The sequence below is a fragment of the Perna viridis genome, chromosome 11 (genome assembly GCF_037379345.1).
Source record: "Perna viridis isolate PV_CMFRI_1.1 ecotype Kerala chromosome 11, ASM3737934v1, whole genome shotgun sequence".
Lineage (NCBI taxonomy): Eukaryota > Metazoa > Mollusca > Bivalvia > Mytilida > Mytilidae > Perna > Perna viridis.
Genome location: NC_142455.1, coordinates 22,246,553 through 22,256,262, shown reverse-complemented (window position 1 = coordinate 22,256,262; position 9,710 = coordinate 22,246,553).

The following is a 9,710-nucleotide window of genomic DNA, read 5'->3' as shown; positions in this document are numbered from 1 at the left end:
AAAATCAATGCTTGGGAGGATCAAACTTCAAATTGAATATTTATATTCTGTAAACTGCCAATGGGAGACAACTTTGCGTAAAATACACGAGGAAACTGGCAAAACAATAACGTGGAATGTGACTTAATCTTAATGAAAATTACATGGAGCATGACTTACACTTAATGATAGTAAAATGGGTATGACTTACGCTTGATGATAGTAAATTGGGTATGACTTACGATTAATGATAGTAAATTGGGTATGACTTACGCTTAATGATAATAACACTGAGTACGTCGTAAACTTAATGAAAATAGCATGGAGTATGTCATACACTTAATGACAAATTATCGTTTCCCAAGAAGGTATGTTGTAAAACCTATTGTACAATACTGTTAAGTTTGCAAGAACCAAACTAATGAACGATCTTGAACTTTGAAGCGCAGATTTAGATCTAGTGTTGGTATTGCGGAGACATATGGTTCTGTTGGACGGTGTTTATTCCTTTATTAAATGCACTAGAGGTTACAGACCACCAATTCAACCAATGAGCATTTGGAACGTAGGCAAAAATAGTCCTACGCAGAAATTACCCCTGTTCCTCATAGTGCTGTGAAAAAAGTTCTCATCTCATTTAAAAAATTTAAACAGTTTCTGAAAGGAAAAACATTTCTGCACATTTTATAGGTGCATTTTGCTTCTTGTGATGTGAAGCCTAATCTCCATAATGATTTCTAAATATACCCCTATCTTGTGAAAACACTGGGATTTCCCATGACACTTCACTTCCGGTCACCAGTACTGCACTGCAAGTCTGCTAACCCCACATGCCATTCTGAGGATTGTGAGCTGACATATGTAGAATCATGCTGATATATAGTCCTCTGCAGGTTAAAGTTAAGGTAAAGCCCAGAGAAGCCAATATTGTGAAATTAGCATAGAAGCCTATGGGAAGTGGAATTAGTGGTTTTTAGCCTAGATGATTCATTATTGCTTGAGCTGTGCTGGAACACATCAGATCAAAACACGTCACACCACTTTACCCATACTGTCTAGTCTTAACTTTTAAAACTAAAGTACACTAGTGAATTTGTTTAACTATATTTTATTATAATTATTATTATTTCAGGAGAAGATTTCATAAGTATGTTATTTTACTTGTGTCTGATCCAATTTGTTTATTACAAACATAGTATGTTTAAACTAACGATACCGGTACAACACTGACGCCATCTTTTAAAAACTATATCAGTAATCGTAAAATGAAAACGCTGATGTTGTTTGAAGTTTGCGAAGTCGGTTGGCAAAATGTGGTGGCGCCACCGGAGGAAAAAGTGATACATCATTACTCTACGAATATGTCACCTGGTGCTCAATAGCTATATTTCTAATCGTACATGTACGTCCAGCTGGTAATAACAATGATGTAAAATTTAGCTTCAAATAAGCATTTAGTATTCTACTTCATGTACTCTTTAGTTTTAATATAAAAAGCTCAATTTTCACCTCTTCTTGAGAAGCATGTTATTTCCCCTGCTTCAGATGCTGAAGCCTTCCACTAGTGAACCGTCCGAGTTACCGAGGAACCCGTCATTTCAGATGTTCATTCATTATTATACTATACACAATCCAAACATCTGTTTTACCTGAAGTCTTTAGAAGTGAATGTCAATGTACATCTTACGTAATGTGTATTTTTGTAAATGTACCAAAGGAAAACACCGTTATCACCAATTATTATCGTTACAACAGCGATGTTGAAGAGTTTAACGGGTACTATACAAAATATAAGTTGTAACTAAGGCGTCACTAATTGTGCATTATTTTGACAGCATATCAAGTGATTATGTCAAAGTAGAGTATTACTACGTTGAAAATTTTTTGGTAACCAAGTAATACTACTTTATATCGTCTAAAATGACCCGTTTCATCACGAAGTGGAAGTAGATACAGTACTCTGTTTAACATAGTAAACCTAGGAAGAGACAGTATTCGATATATGTAACAAATAAAAAAATGTTTAAACTAATTAATCCATATTTAACAAGCGTGTTTGATGTTAAGTCATGTCCATATGTGATTTTACTTACCACTTGATTTTAACAATGATTTTTTTTTATCCTTGTTGAATAGCATGCAGAGATACTGACACGCACAACATGATATATAGTTACAAATAAATTAAGGCCAAAACTGCTATAAAAAGTTTCTAAAAAGAGTTTAAAACATTAAAACATTGTAAGTAATGGCTATTTGATCACTACTTGAAGTCTTCCTTTTTCCTCTCTATTTTTGTTTTATATAAAAAATTAAGGTAAAAAAAATGCGTTATTAGGCCTTTCGTTTTTCAGTCGTACATGTAATCGAAAATGCGGCATATTTACAAAAATGAGCCCAACAAAGAGTCCACACACGACGTGGACCAATTCATCTTGAAAAAAAAAGTTTTCAATCGGTGTATGATGAGTGTTGTGAAACAACAATTCACAATCACTGTTATGAAAATGTATTTCAAGTTCATATTTAACCTGGGAAAAATATAGCTAGGTGGTATTTTGACATTGATTGATTGATTGTTGGGGTTTAACGTCCGACCGAGCAGCAATATTTCAGCTATATTCAGACGATGAACATGAAATGGATGATAAAATGAGCATGAAATGATGATGAAATGAAAAATGGGATGGGACACAAAGACAGTAGGGTCGACAAATTTTGATTGCCACTAGAAAAAGGGAGGGATGGGTAAGGTCGGGCAATTTAGCCTCCTGTGGCGGAGCGCAGTGGTTCCTACTCCTATCGAATACCACAGCAGGGTTCTTTAACGTGCGAGGAACGTGGCATCTTTCCCAACACGGTGCACCACTATGGTTTGCGGTCAGGTTTTCCGTATTATAGACTGACAACCCCAGCATGTAACATGCCAGGGTTACCCCATTCCACCACCTGGGGCACACATCCCAGTTGCTCTGTGGGCAGAGCGCCTAGCCCCCGGCTAGGTTTCTGAGCACTATTTAGTCGCCTTATACGACAAGCTTAGCGCTGCTGCAGGCCTATTCTTTTGACACCCGGACCTGCACGGGGCTTATGACGTTGATAATTGAGATATTACAACAATGTGAAACAAGTCTTTTATAGGTAGTACATTAATGATTGATATTAGAATTTAACTGTTATAAATGCTTTATATGATAAATCACAAACTCGGGAAACACTCTGATATGCCCTCTCCGATCATTTATCACAAGAACGGTTTATGTTCGTTGCGACCTATAACATGTGTGTAGATGTGTTAATTGTCTCAGTTTTCCGTTCGCAAGGTAGACAGTGAAATGATTTCGAATGAAAAGATTTGAGTTGTCTAAAAACAGGAAAAGGATATATCTAAATAGCCTAAATCTGTTTTTGTTTTTGTCTCAAATATATGACAGTAAGAGTCAGGTCAAGAGAGAGAGAGAGAGATATACGACAACATGCATGTAAGCGTCCTATCCTAATTTATATTTCAAATATGTATGAATATTTAACAATCTTTGTACAACTTTAAACATACCAATGTTGTTTTTGGGTGGGAACTCTGGTCTGTTCCGTATACCTATTACATATAAATATATTTACACAAGAGAATTTTGCTTTTACTGACACCCAACTCTATACATTATTTTCACATCATTGACATTGATTCAACCTGCCTGCATACAAGTATAAACTAACCATAGCCTCCTGTTATACAGGGTGGTTATGTAATTTTATATTGCAACCGCTCTATTTCAGCAGTCAAAATATATTGACCTTTTATGTACAAGTTATGTATGCAGGGGCTTCCGGTTGTCCTACTGATACGGTCACTGACTGAATATAACTTTTCTGCTGTGACGTCAAGAACGTTACATAGTTTTGAAGCTGTAAGGATGTCGTCCGATTCCAATAAAAAAAGTTTTCGTTAAACATTTTGTTTCAGTAGAAAGACAATATCAATGCACTGACTTGACAAACACTTTGATGTACGAATTCAGCTTGTAATCCTCATCCGTATATCAGTTATATGTAAATTCAGTGCACTGTTATGCTCTATTTTCACAAAAAGAGAGGATATTATATTGACATTTGTACACATTGTATTTGTATGTTCCAGTTCCTCATGCCATTTCGTGAGATCAACGGCAATAAAAGCAGTGCCAGTTTGTGAATGAGGTGGCATCTTGTTGTAAGTATTGTGTTAGCGAACTTTAAAAGTAACTTTTTTTCTGTTTACAAATATATGATGTATAAATGATTTTTATTCAGTACGACTCTATAAAAAGAGTCAGTGTATAATATCAATGGGCAACAGTTTATAACTTAAAAAGTCATTGTAGTACCTGAGACAAGAGATTGATACCAAATTTGTTGTTTTAAAATTTTATCATTTTCTGTTCATGTTTATGTTCTCGTTTTAATTAATAAGTAGCGCTCTAGCTAAGAATCATGCAAAATGTGATTCATGGGTGAAAATCCTACGTACGTTTATTTTTGATACATTTTGTATTTTGTTTGAATTGGCAGGGAAAACAGATATTAATATTCGGCTTTTCATATAACTCATGTTCTCATGAGATAAAAATTATACAGAATGCAATGTAGATTTCAAAATTAAAGGAGATAACTCTGTAAATGACTCTCAAATACAATAGAATCTATTGGATTTTCAATGTCCTGAGAGCAGACAGATTTGAATGAATACTTACAAAAATAAAAATACGTAGCCTTTTTTTGGGTGTATCACATTTTTCAGATTTACAGCTACTGAAATTTTGATTATAACTTTTATTGAATAGTTCAGTCAAGATGAAATGTGGATCATGTCCACACATTGTATGGTATCAGATATAAATGGTATAGCGAACTTCTGTCTGTGGTTTCCCTTAAATGATATAGTAGTAATAGTATCTCATTGTAAGAATGACAGGCTTTCTGAATTGGTCCTAGTTCGGAGCACAGGCGTTTTCCGTTGTAACTAAGGGTTTAGCATTCAATACAGGTTTTTGGGGTGGGACTAATGACTTATATTGAATGATGCTATAAATTTACTTAATATTATTAATCACTTTTCAAAGGATTCTTCATTCTTGAAATTCCTAACGTTTAAACTTGTATACTCTTTTCAAATGTTTTGCAATGCAGATATCGTGTTTTTGAAGAAATAACTTATCATTAAATTACATCAGTGTATTTTACTATAGCGACTTAATATTGGCAATTCTACAATTTTTTTTTAATTTGTAGTTATTGCATATATATCAGAAACCATGTAAGACTAACCAACACACTCTAACTTGTTGTTATATCTAATCAAAGCTTTAAAAATATTGGCCAACAACTGTAGGTAAACATGTATACTTTGTGAAGGGCATTAAAAGTACACCTCAGTTCAAGAAAGTTCAACAAAATATTAGCAATATATCAGTAAATAGGATTGATCAGTAGCTGAATGTTACATTTGTATATAGTTACCACATTGCTATAAATGAAAAAAATAAAGGTATTCATCTATAAATAAATAAATAAATAAATAAATAAACACGAAAATAAAAACATACAAAATGAAGAGCAGCTTATACATTCTAAATCCTAAAACTTCAATTAAAAAGTAGGATAGTAATGAAATTCGATATATTCTCTTTCGTTCTGTTTTGTGTGCATTGTTACCTGCAGTTTTTCCAATCATTCTTAAAACAACAGGTTATATGTGTTAAAGTGCAACATAACGGTCGGTTAAAGATATGCAGAAATATATTTTCCTCGGTATCTAATACTCGACAGGTGCCAGGGCAGGTGGTTAACGTTTTTTCTAGAGGAACACAATTAGTCTATTTAGTAGCAGTCTTCCTAAATATCAGACAGTCAGACAGAAGATGATTTATGCATGTCAAAAACCACCAAATTCAGTTTTTTTTTTCTTGTTTAGAAACTGGTGCTGATCACACAAAATTCTTGATTTTTCATTTGATTGTTGTGCTTTTGAGGTAAAAATTATAGATTGTACATTAAACAAGTAAATACTTCGGAAATCGTTCTTGATTTAGTTTCATGTGTTTTATTTTAGTTGGAGGTGAATGTATTATTTTCTAAAAAGTGCAGATCTGAATGCAGAAAAGATAATCGTTATATGAACGTATAGCATATGTAGACTGTTAAGCAGGTTATTCTTCACCATGAATCACTTTATCATTTGCGGTGTCTGCATTTTATGTGGACTGGTACTTAGAACGTCAGCGTTATAATCTTTTTTTCAACGATTTTGTTTCTTGTAAAAATGTTGCAAATATTACAACATACTTTTTGGGCAAAATATTTTAATTGAAAGTCTGTTGAATACCTAGACAGTTTTGATTATGTAAACTAGTTTTGATATCCTAACGTATACAATTTTGAAAAAAAAGTGAAGAGAAAAAAAATTCAATATCACAAAGATTTCCAAAAAGTTTTACAATGTTAAACAAAATCACATCAACGGTGAAAAAGAACAATTTTCAAACGTGTATTTTTACATATCAATTTTAAGGCAGACAAAATTCTTGCAATATGTTTGTTAATTTGGCATGCCCTAGAATATAGCATGGTCTCGTTAGCCTGGCTTAGCCTAGCCTGGCCTTGCATTGAGCCTTGCCTTGATTTTAGCCTCTATTTTGGCTTGGCCAGGACAGAACATTTTGATTGACCTGGTCTATAAATTTAAAAAGCCTTGCATGGCCGAAAATTAATTTTTTGTCCTACAAAATGACCGAACTTATATTATATCTGAAATAAAATTGAAGTCACTGTTTAGTTATAAAAATAAAAATATGAGTTATAAAGAAGACAAGAGTGCATACAAATGTTATTGTTGAAATAAATCGACTATATAAGTTTCTTTGACTAATCAATAACTTTAGATGTAGTATGACTTTTCATTACTAGTATCTCTCATATACAGGCACTGGTTTGTATTCTTACAGAGAATGCTTTTTTAACTTTTGGAATTTTTAATGAAAATAATAATAATAATAAATTGCCAACACTATATGGTATATACACATAACCATCAATATGTTGATTCCTTGATGGTGTAGCTATAACCTTGGTTCCCTTGATTACTCTTCCAAGTATTCAATACCATATAACCTCAAGAAATTACTGTCAAAGTGTTGAAAAAGTTTGCCTTTTTAAGATATTGATAGGTCAAATTCAGTTGAAATGCACTATGGAAAAATGGCGGGAAGATTTTCCAGAATTTTTGTCCTTATATAAGTAGTAAAAAAATATCTACGTCACCAATGCTTTGAGCTAAATTTAAATAGCTGTTGAGTTGTTTTCTATATGTATTGAATGCATTTGAGGCAAAAAAAGACAAAATAAAGAAATATGATGTGCCACACGTTGCCTGATTCTTACACAAAATGGTACTTAAACTCTTGTCATTATACAAACCATTTCGAAGAGATAAGAGAGAAAGATGTCTATCTAAATTTAAAACAAAATATCCATTTTCTTTCAGGAATGCTTTATGTCATTAATTGCAGTGAATGTTTTAGTTTTCATGAAAACAAGAATGTCAACTATGTAGTGATCCATACCTTCATAAAGAGTTGACATGTAATGTGGACATGTATCTCATCAGTCTGAAAGAGTAATCAAGGGAACCAAATTCTAGCGGAAATCAAAAGAATGCAATCCAGGGACTAAACCAGACAGGAAAACAGACAAGGACAACAAAGAACAGGAAATAACCAAAACAATATGTACAGAGAAACAAAAGTAAATAAACTCGGACTCCTCTGAACAAAACTTGAAGCATGCACCAGGAGCACCGGTAGGGCACGCATCCTCTGCTTTTCTAGAAATATCTACCGAGTTGTTCATAAACTTTCAGGTTCAGGGTAGACGAATGAGGGAAGGAAAACTATAACACTTTGAACAAATCGCTTCTCATGGTGCAGATGGTACACCGTAATGATCCAAGAGTTCATGACGAGTGAATAAAGGTTGAAGGCGGTGATGTTTTTGAAACTGAACTTATTGATGACAAATGGTTTCGAAGAAACGCACTGATTAAAAGAAAAACATAGTTAAGACATGATAGAACCCGCCTACACATAACAGCAATTTGTTATCGAAACACAATTCGATACTATAAAGAATATTTGAATTGAAAAAAAATTGTGTAAACCAATCAAAAGATACATTTGACAGGTGTTAATTTCGAAAATACAAAAATACCAGTTTTATATATTGTAAATTTCGATATGCTGTACATGTGTTTCAAGGAGTAACCTCTCATCATCAGCATTAAAATCAAATATGTAGGAAGATCATAATCAAAATATTAGTTGTACTTATAACTAAATCTATCGAAAAAGGAAGCCAAATCCATCACCGAGAGGTTCTACCATATGCAACGCAAGGAATGAAGCTTCGGTGTTTTACGTATTTTTAAATTTTGAATACTGCAAGAATTCATAAAATGGGTAGATAAAATATGATATTATTCGGGGTCAGACAAGTCTGACCACTGGGTAGGTGAATACCATCCGGGTATCGACCCAGTGGTTCTTAAATATAAAACATACCAGTTTTATATATTGTAAATTTTCGAAGTTATACAAACTATTAATAAAGAACGTAATCGAAAATGAAGCAAAAAATAATTAGGGCCAAAAAAAGTATAATTTCTGTTTAAGTACATAACCTCTTATGAAAGAGTAGAAGACAACACAAACAGATGAGGCGAAACAAAATTAAATTTTCCAGGCCAAGCTAATCTCATGTTATGAAGAAGAAGAATGTTTGTTTTAAAGTGCAACCTGAATATAAAATATATACAAATACATTATCCAATATTAAGCGTCAGCCAGCCAAATAGACTTATGATGTACTATTAAGACGAAATTATAAATACAGCTGCCAGGCTAAAAATCAGGACAAGCCAAAATCAGGACAGACCAGGCGAAGCCGGGCAAATGAGACTAGCTTATCTTTTAGAGAATGCCAAAAGATTTAGTGAATACGTCACTGGAAATTTTCTACAACATATTTTTTTTTCGATTTCAACACAGTAAACACAAGTATTTTTTTTAAAAAGACTTAACTTCTTAGAAATATGCATATACCTGTCGTTTTCAATGTTTGAAGTGATGACTTGGACAACCACATAATAGATTTTAATTAGATTATGTTCAACAGTCACTAATTGGCAGTTAATTGGGTGTGCTCTTTTCTGTCCATTAATTTTAAGAAAAGTTGGTTGTCAATGATATCATATCTTTGAGTTATTATGTGAATTAGATGAGTTTCAGGGGCATTTGAAAATGCGATAATGAATCTGTCTTTTCGTTTATGAAATTTTACAATTACATTTCAAAAAAAATATAATGATAATTATAATAAATATACCATAATGAATGAAATTTCTTTCATGATAATAAAATCTTCTCTCGGATAGACACGTAATATGTGTATTGTAATACATTTAGATTTGGAATGTTATAAATAGCATGTACTGATAAAATTTGGAAATACCCAATAAAGACAAGACGTATTACATTAAGCTTGGCATGACACCAGTATATTTTATCTGTTTTACCATTAAGATAAAAACAGCAGTTGAGCAAATGATATTTGTCAAAATGTAAACGCAAAAATATGTATGCAGAATAAAAATAAAACACTGAAAGGTAAAGTATTAACCTTAAATATTAGTTATACAGGAT